Source organism: Mus caroli, unplaced genomic scaffold, assembly GCF_978045245.1.
Source record: "Mus caroli unplaced genomic scaffold, Mus_caroli_1 scaffold_15, whole genome shotgun sequence".
Taxonomy (NCBI): domain Eukaryota; kingdom Metazoa; phylum Chordata; class Mammalia; order Rodentia; family Muridae; genus Mus; species Mus caroli.
This window is the reverse complement of record NW_028227270.1, coordinates 19,425,150-19,450,810: the sequence shown is the minus strand read 5'-3', so window position 1 is coordinate 19,450,810 and position 25,661 is coordinate 19,425,150. Positions and strand designations below refer to the sequence as shown.

Below are 25,661 nucleotides of genomic sequence, written 5' to 3'. Positions count from 1 at the left end.
GCCAGAGCTGCATAGAGAGACCCTGTCTGAAAAAACCCAAACCCAAACCCAAACCAAAACAAAACAGCAGCAGCAGCAGCAACAACAACAAAGCCAGAACAACCAGTTGTTTACAGGTCTGCCTTCAGGGGAAACTATTGAACCAGAGTCTAACCTGCCTAGTCTTTTGGGACCCTTCCTGAAATGACAGAAGCTACACTTAACTGCAGCTAGATCTAGCATTCCCTGTGGGAGAAGGGAACTACCCAACTCCAATCATACCTCACTACTGTGGTTTCAAAATTACACAGATGCCATATTATTACACGCATCACAGAACTATGTAATCATTTAAAAGTTCTTACATTATAGAATTTCTCGGCATACCGTATCCCAATCTAATTTTCCATACGCGGAAGCCAAGTACTTGTAATGATATGTTATGTACAACTCAGCCATGTTTAACTAATGTACATACATGTGCCTAAGAGTGTACACATAAATTTTAGGAAACATAAATAGACTCATGCTAAGGCTCTGCACAAGCTTTGCAGAGTTCAAGATGTAGGACCTTAAATGTCACAGCCACCAACCAGTTTTCAATGACCTCTGTCTTATGAGTAACTGAGACTTACCGATGCCTTCAAGAACAGCCTCTCCAGAAGGTGAGTTCACTGAGAACTGGGGAAACTTCATACCCTAAAGACTTAAAAACAAAGCAAAACAAAACAATAAAGATCACAGTTAATTGGGTAGATTAAAAGCATGTGTTGAGATATTACTCAGAGATAATTTTAGGCAATTTTTGTCTTTGTCAATGACTTTAGAGCATATTTTACAATTCATAAAACAATTTGTTTCATTTTATTTGTTTTTATGAGACACAATTTCTTTGTGTAGCCCTGGTTGTCTTGGAACTCTCTCTCTCTGTAGACCAGGCTGGCCATGAACTCATAGAAATCCTCCTGCCTCTGCCTTCTGAGTGCTGGAATTGAAGGCACTGACCTTTTAAAAAGTATCTGCTTTCCCAGTAAGGGGAAACTTCCCATGGGGTTGGGGGCCAGGCTTTTGTGCTTTAAAAACAAACATCATATATTCCAGTGTGCTCTGTCCTAACTTCATTTGGATTGGTTATCTCAATCTCTCGCTCTCACATACACTCAGTGTATGTCCCCACTAGGCCAGTCTTCCTGATGTATAACGAGCTGCAGAGAGGCAAAGACTTCCATCTGCTTTGGTCTGCAGTGCACTGGTACCCACAAGAGTGTCGCCAGTATCTACTTGATCAAAGATGTTGTACTGAGTTCTCTGTTACACTGTGAGTTCATTGCGTGCATGGGACCACGGCCTTACTTTGCTTCACTGTTCTATTATGCAAATATGATGGGTAATGAAAATGATTTATTGAATGTTACCAGAAAAATAAAAATAAAAAAATGACTTAACAATTAAGTTAACAAGTGAATGATGTAAGCATAGGTGACAATAACAGACATTAACTTGTCTGTGCTCAATTGAAAGTCTAAACTGGCTTCCTTTGCTTTACTCTTAAGGGAGGACTCTTACATTGTCTGAAGCTCTCTTGGCTTGCTTTGCAAAGAAACCAGCTTCCTTCAAACAAATGAAGGGATGCATAGAATAAGCTAAATATTCTCAAAGATGTTTCCCTTAAGAAGTGATCCATCCAGGGCTGGGATGCACCTCAGTGGTAGACTGCTTGCTTAGCATAGTCTTAGGTTCACGCCCCAGCATAGACAAACCGTCAAACAAACAATAACAAACAGAGCCCCATTACCTCAGTAATAGTTTTTAGCTCTGTCTACATACAAGCATGTCAAATCTCCTGTTTCACATGGGGAGGATATTATCACTTTCATTTCCACACTCATTGGATTGTCTTGTTTCCTGTGAATGTCTGTCATGCCTGTGGAGGCATGCACGGGTCCATGCGTGTTACCAGGCTATTCACTTACTTACCTCGTAGGTGTGCTTCTGAATGACGTTAAGTTAGCAATTAAGGACGTGTGAAGCTATATCAAGAAAGAAAGAACTGCTAGTCCCCCAAAGTCCCATCAGCCTGAAATAATTCTCTCTCTTCAGTTTCATCTTTTTATATTTTGGAGAATTACATAGAGGAGTATGTGGAGCATCTCCCTTTTCCCTCTCCCTTTTTCCGATCCAACTTTCGACCTCCACTTCCTCTCTAAGTCATGACATCTTCTTTAATTATTATTCTCTCTCTCTCTCTCTCTCTCTCTCTCTCTCTCTCTCTCTCTCTCACACACACACACACACACACACACACAGAGACAGAGAGAGAAACATATTTAGTCTAATTTAGTGTTGCTTGTATGTATACGTGCTTAGACCTGACTAGTTGGAACTGGATAACTTTTAAGGGAGCTTGTCTATGGAGAAAACAGATTCACCCTCTCTTGACAGTCACTGACTGTTTGTAGCTCTTTATTTAGGGTTGGGGTCTTGGAAAGCTTACCCTTATCCACATGGACATGTCGACTGGTATTGTCATCTGTAGGTCTTGCCGGTGACCATATTTGAGATTTCATGTCAATCTGATTGAAAGTTACTCTAAGATGTTGCTACATGAGAAACTTCTGAGATGACCCAGGGTCACTACAAGTGCGTTCCCTACTGAGTGCATGGACCTTTTCTTATATTAATCTGATAATGTTTACCCAGAAGTCATTGTTCATTATTTGCCATTCACAAAAGACATCTTCAGCTGCCACCCAGATCTCATTTGGAGAATGAATTAACCCATTCTCAAGACAGAGGAATAGGCATTGCCCATTGGACAGCAGATACGTGGCATTGCCAGGAATGGAATTTCCATGGCTGCTTTCATGGGTTTCTTTGTACCTATGGACTGGCTGTCATAGGATTCCTGTGAGTTTTAAGATCCTGACTAGAGATGAGTGAGGTATTTGGAAGGAGAACAAAAGCATTGAGAAAGAAACTGGGCTCTTACTGACTAAGGACTATAGCCAGAGGCTTTGCCTATGCATACCTCTCATCCTGGAACTTGTAAACTATTATCTTCTCTGGGTAAACGTTCTGTGATTTCTTAGCTACATCAAGTAACCAATGTAAGAGCAAAATGGTATCTGTGTCACAAACCTGCTTCATCATGTACAGTTATGAATCAACCCTGCCCCAAATTGAAAATAAGTAGATTTAGACTGGAACTCACATTAGATGTGGTAAATTTATTATGCCTACTGTCTGGGTCAGATGCATTTTATCTCTCTCAGTTGATCATAGTTTGTACAGTATATATTTGTATAATATATTTATTTAATGCAATAGAACAGAATTATATATTCTATTTAGTTCAGCAGAGTGAAAATTCAGTTCACTTAAATGACTGAAGATAAAGCTTTAGTTTGTTATTGGCCAGTTACTCAATTATTCTAAGAAATGGGTTGCTCCTCTGTTTAATTTGGCATTTAAAAATATTATATAACTGTAATGACTATGGAAGGTGAAGAGTTTAATAGTGATCAAATATCATAGAATTCTATCTAAGGAGCATCAAGCAAATCACGTTCTAGAACAATTTATCTTATTCAGAAATCTGGGAAGTCTAAGGACTAACAGATTTGGGGACCACAAGCTCAGTATATGATGATGTTGTACTATATAATGGCATCCACAAACATCACCTCAACAGTGGCCCCACTTTCATTACCATGTACTTCCCCATCTATATATCCAAGTGCCTTGTTCTGGTCCTAAGGAACTGTTAAATAGTGGAGTTTGTAGAGTATTATAGGTAAGGTTTAACTTTCTTTCTTTACTTAAAAAAAGGTTTATTTATTTATCTTATGTTTATGAGATAACTGTCTTCAGACACACCTGAAGAGGGCATTGCATCCCATTACAGATGGTTGTGAGTCACCATGTAGTTGCTGGGAATTGAACTCAGGATCTCTGGAAGAGCAGTCAGTACTCTTAACTGCTGAGCCATCTCTCTACCCACTCTTTTATTTATTTATTTTTAATGTGCCTTGGGAATAAAATGAAGAGTCATGACAATGAAAGCAAATGGAGAAATAAAGACTTACAAGAATGTTTTTAAAAAATTCATCAGTGTAAACAGTCTATAACAAATAGAGCTATCTTGTGTCAGGACAGATTCAGCTAAGTCAACTTTCTGGGAGAGATAAGATGGGGATGGTGAGGTGGGTAGGAGTGTTGGAGCTCAGAGTGGCTGTCCCACTGCTCAGTGCTTAGAAGCATGATTTTCCTTTTTACAGGGTCTATGCATGTCCTGCATGATTGACACTTTGAGCTGCTCAACTTCTAGGTAACAATTGTGAAGGCTCTATGCCCCAGTGTAGGGGAATGCCAGGACCAGAATGGGAGTGGGTGGGCTGGGGAGCAGTGGGAGGGGGGAAGGGATAGGGGATTTTCAGAGGGGAAACTAGGAAAGGGGATAACATTTGAAATGTAAATAAAGAAAATATCTAATGAGAGAGAGAGAGAATGGAAGGAAGGAAGGAAGGAAGGAAGGAAGGAAGAAAGAAAGAAAGAAAGAAAGAAAGAAAGAAAGAAAGAAAAAGAAAGAGAGAGAGAGAGAGAGAAAGAAAGAAAGAAAGAAAGAAAGAAAGAAAGAAAGAAAGAAAGAAAGAAAGAGCTCCAAGGCAGCAAACTCTGAGTAAGCTCAGAAAGTTCTAAAGTTAGAAGGAGAGACTGGAAGTTCTGTACTGGAGAGTCTGTGGCCTGAATTATATCTGGATTTTAGGAAAAGCATTTCCATATAAGATGTTACAAGCAATTATAATCACAAGGACATAAGAATAGCAATAATGTTCATTATAGTAATACAAATACCTGTATGATGCTCAAATTCCCTTTCACACTGTTTTCACATCTATTTTTCAGTCTAGTGATTCCAGTCCTCCTAGGACAAAGTACTAAGTACTGACTGTCCCCATGTTATGAACAAGGGAATCAAAGCCAGAGAGCAATGGCTACCTGCTCCAGGCCATGAATGCCAGGATGTCAGTATTTAGAGGGTCCTAGCCTGTTTTTTTGTTTGTTTGTTTTTACATGTGTCTTTTTAATTTCTTCCTTTTGTAAATGTCTGGGGATCTTTCCTGGTGGTTTCTGAGCAGCTGACCAGTTCCCAGGATTGGTCTCTCTTATGCATAGACCAAGGGGTGGGTGGCATTTGTTCTTTGCAACCTCTTCATTCAACCCCAAGCACAGATTTCCTGTTTGGATAAGAAGAGCTGGGTTTCAAGAAGCAGGAGTAGGACTGAAGTAGCACAGAAGAAAGTTGCATGTCTGTCTTTGGGTTAGCCACGTGGAATGTCTGTTAATGTCTCCTTAAGCAGTCACTGGCCTTTTCCAATGAGTTTTCTGTGGCAAATAACTCCAAATGCTTTACAAAGAGAATAGCTTGCAGATGTGGATATGATAACCTGCAGAGTAGGACTTAAATATAGTAATTGTCTCGAGCCTGCTCTTAACTGTGGCGACAGAGTCTCTACTATGTCATTAGGGAAAGAATTACCGCGTCTTGGAACACAGCGAGCCAAGCTTCTGGCAGCTGCTGTCTCTTCCATGTTTTAAACAGAGTTAATTGGCTCCTCACCAAACCAATTAGGGCATGAGGTTAAAACACGTGAGGACAGAAAAGAATAAAGATAACTGGCAGATGAGAGCATCCAAAAGTTTTTTTTTAAAGAAATATTACTATTACTATAATAGCAGGGAAGCAATCACCTATCTCCTTGTGCTCCGCTCATTCTCTTTCAAGCCAATTCCTTGTTATTGTCTCCAGTGAGATAATGGCCATTTGAAAGTAAATGGCTTTGCTTTGCGGAATATTTTTCGTCAACCCACTTCCCCAGGCCTGTCCTACTTAGGCCCAGTCAAAGAGAACAGCCACAGAACTTTGGGGCCAATGAAATGGAGGTTATCCAGTCTCATGTTCACTTAGCAAGCAGATGGAAAAGAGGATTATGATTATTGATTAATAATATTTGCTATGGGCAGGAAGGCATGGGAGATGCACACTTTCAGGCTTTGTCCTTAAATGAAATATCATCACAGAGCACACTGCTTTCTTTACAACCTTGGTGAAGACCATAGTTAGCTGTCTCATTATTTGGGCTGATCTGAAATATTCTTGGAACAATATTTCTCCTGAAATTTAAGTCCCAAAGGGGAATTCAATACTCCCAATGTGATCTAGCCAAACCAGCGACATTGAAACCATATTATCATGGATATACACAACAATAGCATTAGTTTCTTGGCAGCCATTTCAGTTTTGTGACTCATAGTGATATTGTGGCTCAAGTTATTTTCATATAGCAGTCATTAATATAGTGTGATTTGAGGGGTACTGCAAGACCCAACCATTTCCAAACTATGTCCCTACTAGAATACCTACTCCTGCTCTCTCAATGTACAGTCTGACACCTCCCCAGTGGAGTTAGTCTCTCAGGTTAGACAACTGGAGAATAAATTGAATTTAGACTATTTCCATTGCTGTTAGAAATCACTAACATGTTGATGTGACATGGCTTTTCCATTGTCTCAAGAAATATCATTAACTGCTTGCCATGTAGTAGATACGTTTTAGGCAGTGTGGATAAGATAATGAACAAAAGAGATGAACTTACTTTCCTAAGGGAACTCAGACTATAATGTGGGAAGACAAACAGTAATGATGGGCAGCAATAAAGGAGATAGTAGTGGTAATAAAAGCCATGAAGAAAACCCAGAGGAGAGGAAAAACCCAAGTGCCATAAGAAGAGCTGGGTATGGCCTGACATTGAGTGGTTAGAGAGTGTCTCACATGGAAAAGGTTAAGGGACCGAAGCCAGATGGAGATCCACGGGGAGAATACCAGGACCAGAAGAGCAGGGGCAGAGCTGGGGCAACAGACTTGGTGTGGTTGAGACTGAACAAGACGAGAGGATGGTGAGAGCAGGGAGGATAAGAAAAGCAGTAAGATGGCTGAAAAGGCAGATCAATCAGAAAAATGTGTCCTGTGCAAACATGAGGACCCAGGTTCAGTCCTCAGTACTCTCATAAAAAAGCCAGGCATAGTGGCATATCCTTATAAGCCCAGAGTTGAGAATATAAGACTACAATATAGCCTAAATCAGCCAGTTCTGAGCCATTTAGGAGATCCTGTATTTAAAAAAAAAAGTGGCATCCAAGATTGATCTCTGGCCCTGACATGCAAGCCCTGCCCCAACACATGAACACACACACACACACACACACACACACACACACACACACACACACACACATTATAGGTACACGGAGAAAGATAGCAGGGCCAGATTGTTTAAGCTGTGCATACTGTTGCAAATTAGAAGCTCTTGGTGAACCCAACATGAGAAATTTTATTGAAATGGCTGAGACAAAGCCCTGATTGGAGAAAACCAGGAAATACCTTGGAAAATTGCAAATGACAAGTATAGGCACAAGTTTGGTTTGGGTGGCAGTAATGGGGGTCAAACACAGAGTTTATAGGGACGGAACACATACTAGGCAAGCAGCCTGCCACTGAGCCACATCCTTGCACCAGGCACACATGTTACTTAATTTTTCTGTAAAGGACAATTCAGAAATGAAGAGCAGATGGAGCTACAGCTAGAGAGGTGAATAAAATAAATCAATTATTGTTTTTAAGATGAGCATTTTTCTCTGATGGAAAAGACCCAGGAAGAAGGGATTTCTAGTTGATGGTTTATCATCAGGATCTTCAATGGATGAAACCCAGGACAAATAGCTTTGATGGGAAGAATAAGAGCATGGTTTTTTGATTATTGCACAAGTAGTCTGTCTACCATGTGTCAGAAATTGTTCCCAGCACTTGGAGAACAGAATGGATACGGTTTCTGTCCTTAGGAATCTTACATTTAATTGGGAAGGCAGATAATAAGCAGGTAATAGAAATTCAAATCACTTATAACTATGAGAAATGTACAAAATAACAGGGAAAGAAATGGACACTGGTCAGAGAAAGCATATGCAGTTATAATCTATTTTGTTCTCAGCAAGAAATTATACCCCAAGCCTGAATGAATAAGGATGGGCCTCTGTTTGATGTCCATTGCATTATTTTCCTATGAGCACTCCTGGCCTTTCTGTAAGGTGAGCTGAGATCTGGCCATACAATTGTACTTATCTAGTCAGAGGTATAATTATGGGAATGTAATAAAACAGGAGCAATCAGATAGAAATGGATACTGGCAACTGGGGGATACCCTCTGATGCCTGGCTGGAATCTGGCAAATTTATTTGACAGAAATTTTCTAGGTCTCTTCTGGCTCAGGATCTCAGTCCTGGCAAAGAGAAACAAAGAACAGTGGGTAAAGTACCAAGCACTGGTCCTGAGGACTCAGCCTTAGGGTAATGTAGATGATTGGTAAGATATTAAGCCAGTATTGATTAGAAGCACTGAGTGTCTGACAGAGGGATTTTAATTACAAAGGGGAGCATGAGTGAGCATAATCTAAGAACTTGTCAATGTGGCTATTAATAAATTAACACATTGCCCTTATCCCAAATTTATGTAAGAACAAAGCCAACTTGATTGAGCAAGGCCAGTATGGTACTTTGAATAAATATAGCCTCCATAACCTCGTATAATTGAGTGCTTAGTCACCAGGGAGTGGCACTATTTGAAAAGATTAGAAGGATTAGGAGGCGTGGCCTTGCTGGAGTAGATGTGTTCTTATTGGAGAAGATGTGCCACTGGGGGTGATCTTTGAGGTCACAGATCAAGATGTAGCTCTCAGTGACTGCTCCAGTGCCTGCCTGCTGCTGTCATGCTTCCTACCATGAACAATAATGAACTAAACCCCTGAAACTGTAAGCCAGCCCTCAATTAGATGCTTTCTTTCTTAAGAGTTGCCTTGGTCATGGTGCCACAGTACTAGAAAGATGACTAAGATAGCCAGCACTCACAATTCCACATCGTTTGTAAAGAGAAGGGGGAATTGAAACCCACAGGGTGAATAAAAAAAATGTCAATCAAAATAAATACCAAGTTCCAAGATATTTTAGAAATGCAAATACAGAAGGAAAGAAGATTTTTAAGCTGCATGATGTCATGAAGGAGCTGTCTAAGGGAAGACTATTTTGAGGAAGAGCCTCTTGTCATTGAAGTTACAATTGCGAGGCCCCCACATGTGTGGAGGTGGAGTGGCGAATGTTATTTTTAAGTAGTGTCTAAACTTTCAGTGTATTTAATACATGCCTCTGAATGGAGTGGAACAAAGATTTGCAGAGGCTCTGTGTGACTTTGAGAGTGGATTTCAGTTCATATTCTGGATATTCCTGCCTGGCATTTCTCCCTTCCTGTGCCTTGAGTGCCACCCAAGGCAGCCGGGGTTTCTCTAGCCCAGCTGGGTTGGATTGCACTGAAGCAGTGACTTTAAAAAGTTTATAGTTTACTTCAATCCACTCAAACCTAATCATGGCTCACAGTGGGTAAAATTATCCCTTCCTGCAATGTGAGGCTCAAATCTCTCGGCTGGGGTTCTACTCCGTTCTCTTATTGCATGCAACACAGGTTATGCTAGCCTTCATAATGGCCCTAAGCCTTAATCACTCCCATCTGTTCAATATTACATGGTAATTTGGTAGTGAAAGAGTACTAGGCTTGGAGCCAGTTTGATTTCAGTCCCTAATTAGCTGTGTGACTCCAACAGAATGGTTCTTCTCTCCCTCTCTTGGCTTATCATCTCTTCCTCCCTGACTTAGGTCTCTCCTCATTCTCTGACCTCCCAAAGTGGCAGGGGTTGGGACAGAGCTCTAGGAAAGTATCTTGAGACTTCATACTTAAGTATGCAGAGGTGAAGTGAAAGGAGGGAGGTGTCCTCATCTCAACCTTACACACACACACACACACACACACACACACACACAAACATAAACACACACATATACACATTCACACACACATACATATGCACACATAAACACAAATACATATGCACACATAAACACACATACACATATACACATTCATACACACGTACTCATATACATATACACACAGGCACACCACACACATACACACACATACATATACATACTCACACATACACACATATACAAACACATAAACACACATATAGACGAACACACGCACAAAACACACACACACGCACACACTCTCTTTTTGTTGGGCTGTGTCTTCTTCCTCCCCCCTATAGTGATAAAAATGCCCAGTCCCCACCAGAACTCAGATCTTCCATCCACTTGATCTCTGATTAATTTCCTTTTTCTCACAAGGCTCTTTTTCATTTCTTCCTCTTCATTGGCTTTCATATTCCCCAAATAAGTCCCTAATTATATAATTATCTTCTCATATCTCTCCAAAACCTTCTTTTGCTATTACTGTTCTCTCATAGCTACCACGGACAGACAGTCTGGCTTCTCAAAGGAGTTGCCTCTTGGGCCATCTCAGCCAGGCCTCCAACAGGTCTTTCCCATCTCTTCATACACTCTCCCCACAATTTCATATCACATCATATCACATCACAGTCTGAACACTCTTCACTTCTCAATATGGGGCTAGATTGATTACATATCTTGTCTAATTTCTAATTTAATTAAAAAAAACATACACGTCCAACTTTTGTATGTACTAAATTAGTTACTTTTTAAAAGTTCCTCAATTTTTTTATGCCTTTCCTTTGTTATGTTTTTTCTATACTTTCCCACCAGTGACCCACGCTTAGCCTTTTCTCACATGTTGCGTACATGTTTCACTTTTTTTTCCCTGGAAAGCACCCTCTAAGAACTTTGTTCTCTATTCTGAACCAGTGACCCCTGCTTACTACCTATGGGACCTCACTTGATCGCCACTTGATGATGTGAATATGATGCAGGAAACCTTTACTTGGCAGCCATTTGTGAAACAAACTGGGATCAGAACAAAATGGAAAGAGGAACAATGCGTCCATGGGCTTTTGAATGAGCTCAGGCTTGAGAAAACCAGCAGGATTTCAGACTCTCATAGCTCTCAGTAAGATGTTTGGAAGGCCCCCTCTTCTTCTTTCTGTGTTACTCGGGGTTCAGTCACATGAGCGATGACTCTGGGAGTTACAGAACAACATAAGTACTTCCTAACTAGATTGCACAGTTGTGGGAAATGAGGGGAAGTTGGGGGACAGATCAGAGGCCTTCCTAGCTAGTCACTCAAGAAGCCAGGCATGTTCAGACACAGAAATGTGGAGGTAAAAGGGTGGGGAAAGCCTGTGTCTCTCAAGTATGTGATGACTGCTGAGGGGGCAGCCTCATTTCTGGTGGTTATCAGTGTAGAATACAGGCTGAGCAGCAGAGGAGAGCCAGGGTAAATAAACTAGGTCCCCCTGGCATTCAGCATCTGTTGCTTTCAACAACTGCAGTGACCTCCAGAGGGCCGAGGCTACTGCTCTTTTGTCTCCAAGTTTGAAACTGGTACCTATGTTTGGTCAATTTAGAGCCATTTGGATAAATGGAACATAATTTTAGCTTGATGAAACTGATTGTTATGGGTATGGCCCTAACCTCCTTGACTTTACATGTCTTAATTTCCAGTAGCTCAGAAGGTGACAGTATTCAGAGACAGGGCCAGCAGAGAGACTGGGAAGCTCAGAAGAGGCCATTAGGATAGACTCTAACCAGTGTGACTAGTGGCCTTCTAAGAAATGTTGACATTTTTGTCAAAGGGAAGACTATATGAACTCAGACAGAACAGCCAGCTTCAAACCAAGGAGAGGAACCTCAGGAGAAACCAAGTCTGCAACACCTGATGTGTAACTTCTCATATGGCTGGAATTATAAAAGATGGATTTCTCTGTCTAAGCCTCTTAGTCAATGCTATTTGCTTTATTATCCCGTTAAACTAATGCATCGAGCAATCCAGCCCAGTGACTTACATTTCTTATGCCAGAGTTGGCATTCTAGTTTCCATATTGATGTTGTGATTAATGAAGGCTTTGCAGCAAACATTGATGCAGCAGACAGCCTGGTGAGATAGATACTATTCATTATGTTTTTAATGGATGAATAAAATGAAGCATACCTAACTCAGATAACTGGCTTCGGTAATGTACAGAAATGCACAGTAATGAAGCTAGAATTCAAACCCTGGCAGCCTATTTCCAGGCCTTCTTCCCCTTGGGTCTCACTGACCTCCAGGACACCTGACCTTTCTTTCCACTTCAGCAGTGTCACTCTGTTCGTGGCACATCTTGGTTTAATCTTCCCCTTTTAGGTCATGAATCTAACTTCCCTGTCCTTTTAGTGGATTTCTGCTTTTGTTCATGGGGCAATCTGCCAGGGAACCCGAGTTTAGTCTTGGTGCACATATGGTTCCCCAACCACAGCAGGACTGTGATGACAAATGCATATTTCCCCTGGGAGTAGAGACTCATCATGTGATACAGGATTGCTCACATGGAGAAAAAGACCCGGGTAGTCAACAATCACTTCTAGAACAAAACTAGGTTTCTATGTCATCTTTCACAGTGGTTAGGGGCGTCCCACTCTGAGGTCACCTGAGTACCAGCTGATGTTAGCACCTATCTTGAAGTTCAAGAAATCACAAATTTGTGAAGCTACTATTTTTGTATCAAGCATCAATGAATCTGCTTAAACCACAAAGCTATGTGTATATGAATGGCCAGAGTTCCCAAGATGGCAGATTCAACTCCATTTGGAGTAAAGAGGCAAGAGAAAGCCACTAGACATGCCAAAGAACCCATGAACACAGAGTTCTCACTTCCCGTTGCTGGCAGATTGAATTATAATTATCCATCCTGATTTCAGAAACAGTCCATACAGTGTGAAGTTGAATCCTTTCCTGACATTAAAAACACACATTCCTTTCTCATTTTAAAAGATGCAAATGATGCCCAATGCATACCCTGTCTCAGTAGGAAAAGCGATAGCCAGCTAGAACTCTGATGTCAGATATAGAACCGTCTGATTTGGAGTTTGCCCGGCTGGGTTTCAGTCTTGCTTTGGTCCAGGATTTCTTCACGTTGCCCCAACGCCTCCTTTTTGGGAAGGTAACGTATATTCTGTTTCATTGTAATTTGGACATATGTAACTCACTTTTTGATTTTACAGGGGGCTACAATTAAGACAGTACTTTGATTCTCAGGACACTGTGTTGAGACTATTACAGAATATAGCTTTTGAAGTTAAGCTAAATAAATTTTGCATTATATTATGGCCAAAAACCTAAGGGGGTTACGGAGTGAAATGAGGAGCTTGGATAAGAATATTCCCTCTAAGCTAAGATATTTGAATATCTGGTTTCCAGTTCATGGAACTGTTTGGGAAAGCTTAGTAGGTGTGGTCTTGTTAAATTGTGTCACTAGAAACAGGCTTTGGAGGGTCAAACAGTTATATGATTCCCACTGTGCCAGTGTGCTTGTGCTCTCTCTTTCTCTCTCTCTCTCTCTCTCTCTCTCTCTCTCTCTCTCTCTCTCTCTCTCTCTCTCTCTCCACCTCCACCACCCCTGCCCTCTCTGATTGTGGATCAAGATGTGAGCTTTCAGTTGTTCCTTTTATGAACTCTAATCCTTGAAAACCATAAACTAAATAAAATTCCTTTTTTTCTCCTGTAAATTGACTTGATTATGGTGTTTAGTTACAGTAATAGACAGTAACTAGGACAATTGGCAACTTCAAACTTTATTTATGTCATATTGCTACATGATAAAACTTGGTTAACACTTTCCTTTTGTTCTATATTTGGCTTCAAAAATACCTGGGAATGAAAATGGAAATAGTGTTACAAAGAGAAAACTCTAGTGAAGGCACTCTAGTTAGGAGTGCCTTCATGGTCTGTCCCGTCTACTGTCTTGTCAATCACATGGGCTCCCATGCTTGGTATGATAAGTTGTGTCTGCTTAACAGTTGGAAGAGGAGGCTGTATGCTTTCACTGTGCAATGGGCCTCTGAAAAAGATGCTCCTGCTTAGGAGTTGTCTCCATGCCAGTTCTCCTTGGCATGATTACAGACTGGAGCAGGATTGCAGTGTACGGAAGGGTAGAGAATGGATGGCTCAGGCTCTTTGAGCCACAGTCGCTTGTCTCAGCTCTATGGCTGTAACTTAAAAGCACCTACTAAGGCTAGGGATGTAGCTTAGTGGCTTGTGTACAGCCTACGATGCCATCTCCCACACCTCACATCCACAGGAAAGTGGCTAAAGGTAGATAAATTAGTGCATTTTGTGAAATTTATTCATAAAAACAAATAGAGGAAACTCTACTTATGGACTGTAGTTTGTAAACCCTGAACCAAATAATTTGGATTTAGGTTACATGACTGTCTAAGACAGTGGTTCTCAACCTTCCTAAGGCTGCAACCTTTTTAACACAGTTCCTCAAGTTGTGGTGACCATAAAATTATTTTCATTGCTACTTCATAACTGTAATTTTGCTACAGTTATGAATCATATTGTAAATATCTGTAATGTCTGATGGTCTTAGGAGACCACTATGACAGGGTCATTCAATCCCAAGGGGATCAACCCACAAGTTGAGAACCACTAAGATGGTGTGGACAATATTCTACCATCCTTGGCATACATAGAACACATTTATCATTTTTGCAAAAGCTAAACTATTTATACTATTTTTCCTAGTTTTATGTTCATTAGTAAATGTGATAATCTTGTCAATTTCATTGTGATTTATTCTATAAAGTGGATTGAGACTCAAAGCTTTTTGCTCACCACAGTACTGCATAGAGATGTCTAGCTGGGTACAGGGCAGGATAATAGGGAGTAGCAGTGTTTGCAGATAATTTATTTTATTTCTTAAAAATAAATGATAGCAGATTTCATATCAGCCTTGCAGTAATACAGTCTCACTCATTAGTATGTTTTTATGTATTTTCTTTTTGAAGCAGAGTCTCATGATGTAGTCCAACTTGACCATGAACTCTCCATCTTTCTGCTTCAACTTCTCATATGCAGAGGTTGTGTAAGGATTATCCAGGCCATGCTGTCAGCAGAGAAGAGATGAGATGGGCCAATGGAGATATTTAGAGTAAGAAGGGAGCAGGGTTGGAAGGGTTTTGATGTTGAATCTGTATGTGATTCTGATGCTACGGCTGTAAGACTGTCACTATTGCTATTGGGTAGTCCTTTATCACAGCCTCCAATATGTGTCCTGAATTCCATCTACCCCTTCTTACAAACTCACAAACCCTAAACTAATGTGCTTCTTGATGCATGATTGCCAGTTCTGAGAAGTGGTAAAGAAAAAGCAAGGTGATAGCAGAAAAATCCCTCTCTGTGTCTCAAATTTTATCATCACTGTAGGGGAAAATAGAATTCACAGGGAATATTCCTAGTTCCCTGGAGAGAATTATGTAGCTCTCGACCCTGGGAACAGGTAAAGAAAACCCCCTTCTATAGAGTTTGCATTTAGATGTCTCAGGTTATAGAGGACTAACTCTCATGGTCCTGGTCCAGGAAGAACAGCCTGTTAGGTTTTCCAGTTGTCATGAAGGTTAAACAAAGGCTTATCAGTCTCTTGATGTCAGAATAGAGAAGGAAGGGTCTGATAGGATGTCTACTGGTGCTATCAAAAGCGTGAGCACTGGAAACAAGAAGAAGGAAGAGAAGGATGAAGAGAAGAAAAAGAAGAAATAGTCTTAAAGTAAATAAAGTTATATAAAAAGACTTCTATGCTTTTTTCTATAGTTACTCTATTACCACAAAAGGATATAAAATGAAGTTCATTACCCATAAATGTTTTAAGTCCAGAGCCATCTGGATTATCATTAAAAGATCAGCAATATAAAATTTTGACATTTAAGATGATTTAGAATTAGTCTCTAGGTCAAGGGGTTACCATGGGAACTATAATCTATAAATCTGTGCTTTTAAAACAGTGGGTATTTTTTTTAATAGAACAATGATTTCAGATTTTTTTTTAAAAAATTGTTTTTCTCACTCAGAGAAAAGCAGCCACATAAAAGTAGGACACTGTGTTACAGAGAAACTTGTTGACAAAAGTAGAAGTGGAGATATATAGCTGTTCCTTGGTATCCATGGGAGACTGGATGTTCAAGACCCTTATATAAAAGGAAGCACCCTTTGCACAGAACTGATCTACATCCTTCTGTATACTTTAAATTATCTCCTGATAACAATGAATACAATGGAAATGCCATGCAAATACTTGCAGCCCAGTGCTGTTGGAAGAACAAAGGTAGGGTAGGGGTGGGATCTGCACAGGATGGTGACAGCTACTGTCCAGAAACTCTACACCTCAGCCTCTCACGTAGTTCATAGCCTTTTCTTAAGGCCCCTGGGGATAAGAATGCTAGAAAAATGGACGGCCATGGGCACACAATATCCAGTCTTGAGAAACTTATAGCATCACTTTTGCTGTATTCTACTCTATAGATGGGAATCTTGGGGACTAGGATTTAGTGGTTGTAGGGAGCTGACCTAGCCATGCATAAGGCCTTGGGTTCAAATCTCAGCACCTCAAAAATAAATCCAACTCACACTCAAGGTAAGTAACTACTTCTAGGGCAGGAAACTAGAAGGCACAGATTATTGGGACCATCAAAAGCAGCTTTCAGATTTAGTTGTGGTCAAAATCCAAGACATCCTTGTGCCAACCTTGGGGGCATTTAAAAACAAAGCTGTCAGTATCAAACATATGACCAATTGAAGAGATTGGGTCAACAGGACAAACACCCTTTTGAAAATACAAAGTCTGATGACTGTCAGCTCACAGGTGTCACTCCCATGGTAGTTTTTGTTTGTTGCTAATTGGCAAAAACAAACAATAACCACAAACAAACAACCCCCACAATCTAAAATCTTATTATTTACCAAAGCAAAGCAAAGCAAAGCAAAGCAAAGCAAAGCAAAGCAAAGCAAAGCAAAGCAAAGCAAAGCAAAGCAAAGCAAAGCAAAGCAGCAAGCAAAAACCTCCTTCTGTGAGTCTAGCTCCCCCTAAATTCCAGGGCCCACAAGATGAACAGGAAAGAGAGTGAGCACCTTCTGTGACTCAGTTGTACCTCTAGGCTAGCAACTCTCAACCCGTGAGTTGTAACCTTCTTTGCGGAGGTTGAACAACCCTTTTACAGGGGTCACCTAAGACCATCAGAAAACACAGATACTTACACTATGACTCATATCAGTAGCAAAATTACAGTTATGAAGTAGCAACAAAAGTAATTTTATGGCTGGGGGCGGGGGAGGGGGAGGTGTCCCACAACATGAAAGGGTCACAGCGTTAGGAATGGTGAGAACGACTGCTCTAGATGTGACGATGAGTGTTATTTGTCACCTTGACAGACTCTAGAGTCACCAGGAGATAGGTCTTGGAGCATGTCTGTGAAGGGCTGTCCTGATCCATGATTGTGGGCAGGACCAAGTTTAAAACAGAGAAATCGAGGAGAGCACCAACATGCTGGTGTCTGTGGTGCGCTCATTCTGTCTCCGACAGCTGCTTCCGGTTCCTGCTACTGTGACTTTTCTGCCAGAGTGGACCTTAACCTGAACTCTGGACCAGAAGAAGTCCATTCTCTCTTAAGTTGCCTTTATTTTACACAGGAACAGGAAAAGAAATTAGGACAATAAACCATGCAGATCTGAGAATCTACCTCTAGACTAAACCCAGTATATAAGCCCTATTATGCCCTATGTGGCCAGTGTGATGGGAAGAGGACCCAGACCCCAGCTGAAGAGAACCAGAAAAAAACAGTAGCTTTCCTTACCTTGCTCTCTATAAAAATTTTGTTGCTTAGAAAAAAAAAATTAAATTCTTCTTGTTTAGAAGGAAAGTTCATATTTAGAAATACTGTGAACCAGAAAAAAAATGGTATCTTGAATCTTGGCGTTCCAAGTCTTGTTGGCTTGTGGCCAAGCTTCAGGATGCTTCTAAGAGCCATGTGGGGAATGCAAATCGGGATGTCTAACTCTCTTAAGGGCAGTCAGGAGGGCTGATGGCCTATGCTGCATGCTGTGAATCTACCACACAAATAACCGCCCTCTTTGCACCAGCAGCAGCTCCAGACTTTGGCCTAAGCCCAGTTCCCTATTTCGTCCAAGTTGCTCTTAGCCTTTAGTATTTAAGCCAAAGCTTTGTTCTATACACAGGCTGCTATTGATTGGGCCTTCTTATCTCTGTCTCCACAGATAAGGTATACATTAGCAAGACTATTCAGGAGTGGCCTTTTACAAAGGCAGAGCGTCTCTTTGGTAGCCAGGGTCAAGAAAGGCAGTGTGCAGGAGTGCTTGGTATCTTGAAGGTGTGTATAGAAGTGGTGTACAGAGGGGGTCCAGGAAGACACTCCCAGGCAACAAAGTTATGAGGAAATGTGTCTCTTGTTCATATCTGTGCCCCGTTGGAAGTTGTATTCAGTAGACGTTTTATTTTAGGGCTGGTGTATGTGCTTGGTGTGTGTGTGGTGTGTATGTGATGTGTGCATGTGTGTATGTGGTGTATGTGTTGTGTGTTGTGTAATGTATAAAGTATGTATGGTGTGTGTATGGTGTATAGTGTGTGTGTGGTATGTATAGTGTGGTGTGTGTGGTATGTGGAGTGTGTGTCTGTATGTCACTGTGTGTGCATATATATGTATATGTGTGGTATGTACAGTGTGTGTGTGGAGTATGTGTGTGTGTTCACATACACAACAACCTCTTTAGGGATTGGAAGTCTGACTTGTACTCATTTCAACTTCTGGAGGCCAATGTAGGAAGTCTATGCTGGAAGCCTGTTAGCTTATTGTTTCCCTCCTTGCAAGGCCAGGCTCCAACGTGACTTTAGCCACGCATACCCAGCTAGAAGAGAGTGAGGCAAAGTGTGTGGGAATTGCCACAATCTGCTCCCAGTCCCTGGATTTCCCTTTCCTAATGCTCTGAGCAGTGCTTTGCTTAGACAAGTCAACACTCGCTCCCCAGCCACTGCACTCTCTGGCTCAGGGTACCAGTGCTACTTAGTTTGAAGAAAAAAAAGGCTGAAAAAACTAAGAAAAGAAAAGAAAAAAAAAAAAAAAGCTTTCCTGGAATCTCACATGTGTGTGAGAAACAAAAAGAAAAGAACAGAAATGTCAGAGCCCATGCTCTCGTGGTGATAGGCTCTGGAAAAGGAAGCTTTAATTTTTCTTTTCTTTATCTGGTATCACATTTTCAATTCACACCCATTATTAAGTGTGAGAAGCACGATCATAGATTAGTTGAAGAAAGGGAGAAGCTAACTTTCCTAACAGAACAAATGACCTAGGCTATTTCTAGTCATCTGGTCATCGCGCTCAAGTATGTTATGCCTATAAGTAGAAAATAGGCAAGGGGTAAAGAAAAAAGATCCCCAAAGGAAGGAAGAGAGATGAATGAATAGAAAGGCACATAAGTCATGTCTGTGGCCACCTTCCCAGTCAAACCTTTTATCAGCTCTTCTGGCTAGAGAAATGTCTGTTAAAGGTGTGTTTACACTCACAAAGTTGTTTCATAATGGGAGTTAATGATTGTTAGAGCTCTTACTGAATTTGTGGAGCATGTTTCAGCTTATTCATCACAAGTTAGTTCAGGCATAGACTGACTTGCTGTAGATTGACCTAATGTGACCAGTTGCCACAGGCCACCATGACATCTGGCTGCCAGCAGGGACATGGTGATCTTTTGGTTCAGGAATAGGCTCCTCTCCCAGCTGGTGTGTCTTGGCTTAGGGGCCTGAATGCCCTAGCTGAAAACCAGCCACAATGCTTCGGAGACTGGGAGTCCCATTTGGAGTTGATAACTCAGTGTTGGGCAGTAAGAGTAAGTCTGATAGCAAGTCCTCGGAAGAACAGGAAAGCACAATTCATTTTGCCCTTCATTAATAAAGAGAATTTATTCCAAGTTTCAAGAACTCAATTCCAACTTTCAGTGTAGAATATTTGGAACGTTTTTTTTTTCTTTCTCCTCCTCCTCCTCCTCCTCCTCCTCCTCCTCCTCCTTCTTTCTCATGATTTTCACAGAGAGGGCACTGCTCTAAAAGCATGAGATGCAGAGGACTGGGAGACCTGCGTCCAGCCCTGCACACTCACTTCCTGTTGTTGGAGGCCCATGCACCTGTGCCTCCCCATAGATGCCATAAAATTACATACAAGCACTGTGCGTACACCCACGTTTCCAGGAGAGAATGAATCAGGTATGTTAAATAGGATGTCTAAGGATTTTCCTAAGAAAATATCCAACAACTTGGGGAACAGCTATCATTTATTGATGTTGGAAACAAGAACTAACATTTATTGGTGTTCCGGGACTTTTGCTAGGCACTTGATAGCTCACTCATTAAACCAGGCCAGCACGGCTTCACATTCATGAGGGGAGCCGGCCTACCAGCCTGGCCTCGTTTATTTATCTTCCCAGCTGAGAATCTTTTGCTTAAATTTATTTTTTAAATTTTTGGTTGTTATGAGGCAGAGTCCTATGTCTGGGAATCCCCCAGCCCCTGCCTCGGCGCTATTTCTTTCCTTTTAAAGTAGCATCACATTCAGACCCTCTTCCCTCATGGTGACTTACCAAGAAGTCCCTGCACTTCTGAGTGTCACCAGAAGCACCAGAATTGGTTGGACCCCTCAGATAAGATGCTGTTTCCTTTTTTCCTTCTTCTAAAGCCACTGAGCTGGTGTCTGAGTGGGATCTGTGGATTGCCTCACGATTTTTTTGGACTTCTTCTTGTACTTCACAGGGTCAGACATTCTAAAGTGGACCCTCACCCCCATTTTTCTCTAAGTCTCAGCAAAAGCCAGGTGGGCAAGGGAAGACATATAAGGATTCTATCCTGGGTCAGGAGAATCCTCATATTTCAATCAGTCTTAGATTAGACTGCTAGGGTACATGAAAATTTAGTAATTTCTGATATCGCTTGTGTTTACAGTAAAGTGCACCAGGTAAGCCTGCATGAGGGATGTGACAACACTGGCCTTTAGCACACTTGCTCAAGTGCCTTTTTTTCCTGTTAGCCCACGAGATCTCAGAGACACCATTCACTTCTCCAGTTCCTGGCTTCTGTGCTTGTAGACTGGAGGCATGTGGGTTAAGGATCCCTCCAGGAGTAATTGTTGATGAAATTAGCTATATCCATTTGCATTTCTTCATTCGTAAATTATGAATGCTTGTATTCCTATGAGCAGATCCTTTTTCTGTTTTCAGTAGGCCATTTGGGAAAAGGAGGTAACCCCTTAAAGAGCTCTGTTCGTTTTCCTGCCCCTATGTCATTTGAGCTCAAACAATGGAATGGGTCATTCAGTCAGCCCGTGAAGAAACCCTGTCATTTGAGTGGGAAATGTCTATGTTATATATTCTTAGGAGGAGGTTCTAGCTGACTTCCCCATTTCCCATAATAATCAACACTTCTCTGTAATCCTTCTGCTTTCTTCTGAAAGTAACCTCTGCTTCTTTCAACCTTCTGAGAAGACTCAGACATGGCGAGTGTGAGGCCTTTGTTGCCCAGCTGGAGCCCAAGCAAGCTGTTCTAGCAGTAGGGCGTCTTCCAGACATGGATGTCTATGCAGAGGGAAGGTTTTGGTGAAAAGCAGTTGGCTGCTGGCTGAATTTGCTTTCTCCACAGTCAGGCTATGGTACTGGAGACCCTATTCTGACTACAATGGGAGGCTTTAGAGAGCATTTCCTAAGTCTGTTTATGTCTAGAGGCACCAACTTCTTTTTTAGCCCTTAATGCATTATGCCATTACGTTGTCAGTATATGCCAAGATAACTCTTCCCTCCTTCCCCCACTGCACCTCCATTGCAATTCTCTATGACCATAGAAACTTTGTTTTTTTTGGTTTATTGCCATAGATAGGCCTGCATCTGGCAGATACCAGGTATTCAATGATTGTTCCTTCAATGAAGCAAAGTTACAAAACCAGTAGTTACCTTGAGATATGAAATGCCTATGGTTGGTCCATTTCTGACATTAAACCTTGCTTCTGCTACACTATGCCAGCTTGGGACTGTGTTTGAGTATTTGGGGATGGGTGGAAGGAAAGACTAGTGCCAGTCCCCAGTGTACTGCTCCAGACTCAGGATGTGGGTTTGTGCCAACCACAGCAAAAGCGGTATCTTTAGATTTTATTCTAAACTATTTATATTGTAAGGCTATATGTTTTCAAAAATAGTATTTCTGTTAGAATCAGACTTCCATGCTGAGCAGACTAAATAGGTAGTTTAGGATAAAATAATTTGCTGTCAGGGTATGACCATAACGCTATCTCAGTATGAAGAAAATGGCTGTCCAGACATTACCATATCGTGACATAGAAGCACAAACGTTCTGTAAATATATCCTCTTTGCTGGCTTGACAGGCTGGACAAAACTTGGCTGTTCACACAGTCTTTGTACAGTTTATCAAAGTCTCGAATGGAAAATATACTCTTGAGGTTTAGAAGACTTTAACAAAGAAAAATAGAAGAGTTCTCTCATCTGCAGACCCAGCACAAGTACTAGCATGGCCTGCCAAACTCAAAGTAGAACAAGAATGTGGCTGTGGCAGCCAAGTTCAGCTCTCATAAATTCAAATGTGCATTCCTTCTACTGGAGGATGGCTTCCTTCCGGTCATTAGGAGGAAGAGTTGACTCTTCCATTGCTCACATGTGCCAACCTTGGGAAAACGCTATAAAGCAAATAAAAACTCTCAAGTAAATGAAAATGCCCACGAGATATTTTCGAGCCTACAAGATCTTTCCAGGACGTCTCATGAGGATGATGCTAAGCAGATGAAATTGTGGAGCCACAGCCAAACTTCATCTCCAAGTTTACCAGTAAATAAAAACTATCGGCTACCAAAGGCACTGGGAAAAGAAATACCGAGGAGGAAAGAAAACTATTCTGCCCCTCTTCAATGAGGAACATTTAGATAAAGAAAAAAGTTATTACTACATTGTGTCAAAAGAAAAGTCATGCTACAATGGTGTTTTGGCTGCAATAGCTTCAGGGTGGCACTTACTAAATTTTCTTGAGATAGAAGTCACATGTTCAGACTGTATAAGCAAGGAGGACCAGGCTTAGCAAGGAGCTATGCATGCCATCAAATATGTTTCTTTTGTGTGTGTGTGTGTGTGTGTGTGTGTGTGTGCACAAGTGTGTGTGTTTACTATTAGGGATCATGGCCAAGCTGTGAGGGTGATATACATGGGTGTCTACTGAGCATTCCCCTGAGTTTTAATGGAAAATGAAAACAGGGCCATTAGGACATCAAGTCTTCTCTAACACAGATGAAGATGGGAAATAAGCTAGCACTTATTTCAAGTCTTGTGAAACCTTACAAATAGACTGGGAAGGAGTTTTCTCTGTCGCTGTGCAGTGCTAAGTTTACAAGGGTTCATATAGCCCCTAGTCACTGAAAATGCACAGGCAAACCGGCCTCTGGGTGACAACCATGGATGCCCAGTTAAAAGCTCACCATCTAGCCAAACACCACTAGGGAAACAGTTTATGATCAGGTGATAATGACTATTGGCCTCAGCAAGTGTGGTACTTGGACCTCTAGAGTGTAGATAATAAAAGATTTACTCTTCTTGAAACTTGATATAAAGGTGTAGGAGGCTGGGAAAGATAACCCTGTCCAGTTCTATTGCTGCACTCTACCCTGAGGGTGTGTCTGAGAAGGTTGAGGAAAACGCAGAAGCTGCTCTTTCTGTAGGTCAAGGAGAGGGACTCTTAGCCAGGAGATCGACTGCCCCTTGTGAGGGCAGTACTCCTGGGATCACACACTTTGCAGACCAAGTTCAGACACTACAATAAGGAAATAAGTTGGTCTAGGACCAATGGAAGGATGGGATGCAGGTGTGGCATGTAGGACATTGTCAGACACTCAAAGACAACTATGCTGGAGTATATGAGCATTGCTCAGGACCTGGAAATATATAGAATTGACTCTTTTGAGATTAAGTAAATAAATAAATAAACAAACTCTTGGCTTGAGGTTGACAACCTTGAACTAAATATTCATGAGAGAGATGAAAAACTGACTCCAAAGATCAGCTCCTCTTGGAGTGAAATCTCGAACAACCCTTTCGATGACATAAACTTGTGTCCTTGAGTCCATTGACAAGAAGACACTTGACTTTGTTCTCAGCCTCAGAATTAATAGGTGGGCCCTGCAGCTCTGTGTGCGGAACTGTGAGTTACACAAGCATCATGGAAGCCAGACACACTGAGGCACAGCTGATGAGTGACAATAGTTGGAAGCAGAGAGGTGGTGAAGGGGTCAATTCAGGACCTTTAGAAAATTCCACCAGACCCCTCCTGGAAGAGAAAGGTCCTGAAGCATTTGGCACCCCTCCCCTCCAGAAGGGGGAGGCTAAGTACATTCCTCAGACCACAGGGGCGGGGAGACCAACCATCAGCTCCTGCAGGTAGGGGAGGTCCAGAGCACTTAGACACATTTTACAGGGTGGACAACTGACCGTTGGCCACCTACAGACAAGGGAAGTTCTTGCCACCTCATTACCTAAAGACCAATCAGTTTAAAAGTTACACTGTTTTGCCAATCACACTGTACCTAATGGATGTCGCTACCAAAACTATATAAACTATATAAAAACTCAGTGAATGGGATGTGTATGGTCGTTCTCTCTCCTTCATGTGCAGGGCGACTCAGGCATGTTGGAGCAATAAAATTCCTCTTTCTTTTGCACCGATTCCTGGCTCTGAGTTGTTCACTCAGGGGTTTTCTGGTAAGTTAAGGCTCGTCAGAGTATTACAGAGGGAGAGAGAAGTCATGGGAAGAGAGAAGGAGCAGATGCTGAGGGAGAAGGAGGAGATTATGCTGAAGCTGCAGGAGTATGAGCAGAAGACCAAGAGAACTGAGAAAGAGCTCTCTGAGAAGATCAGAGGGCCTTCCAGGTGAAGGAGGATCCCAAGAGAGCCCAGGAGGAGGCTGGCTACATGTCTTCCCTGCTGGCCCAGGAGACGCTAGAGAGATAAAGAACCAGAAGCAGCTGGCTACAGAGATGAGGGATACAACACTGGGCTCCTAGAGGATGCAGATGGGGGGCTAGGAAACCAAACTGAGGAATGTCAGTACCAGGATAAAGAAACCTAGATGTACCCACTGAAGACCAAGTACCATCACTCCCAGTGCACACTACCATGAGTAAGAGGGTCTGCAAGACCAAGGTGCCAAACCAATGCTCCTGTATGGGACTCTCCAGTAGGGCATCTGGGAGGACCATGGTGAGGGTGAACAGACCACCAAGGCTAAGAAGAATGAACACCGCAGCAGCCATTGAGTGTGAATGGTCCTGAACCTGAGACAAGAGTAAGAGGACTCACAACATCATCCACAAGAAGAACATTGCAAGACTGAGATAAGTACAAGATATTGTGACAGAGCAACCCAGGATGGGACCTCTGATGCCTCATAGCAGGGCTATCACACTTGGCTCTGTAGGACTCTTAACTCTAGAAAACTCCTGGAAGTGTCCCTTAAGAGAGAGTTACCAGGCAAACCTGGATCCCATGGAAACCTCCCTGCCTATTTTTCCAATTGTACCACCAAATAGGCCTGGTTTTGATGATAGTTATTTAATTGATCTCCTGGGATTCAGATTCTTCCAGTGTCCAGCAAACTCCATGCTGGCTTGTCTAACCCAAACGTGAGTATCACTAGGGACCACCCTGCAGTGTACATGTGTGCCTGCCATGTTCTAGCTTTGATT

General features: G+C 41.8%; 1 pseudogene; it reads left to right on the top strand.

Moving 5' to 3' along the window:
• Positions 1–23,374: 23,374 nt before the first annotated feature.
• LOC110307731 (ezrin pseudogene) lies at positions 23,375–24,158 on the top strand (annotated as a pseudogene).
• The last annotated feature ends 1,503 nt before the right edge of the window (positions 24,159–25,661 follow it).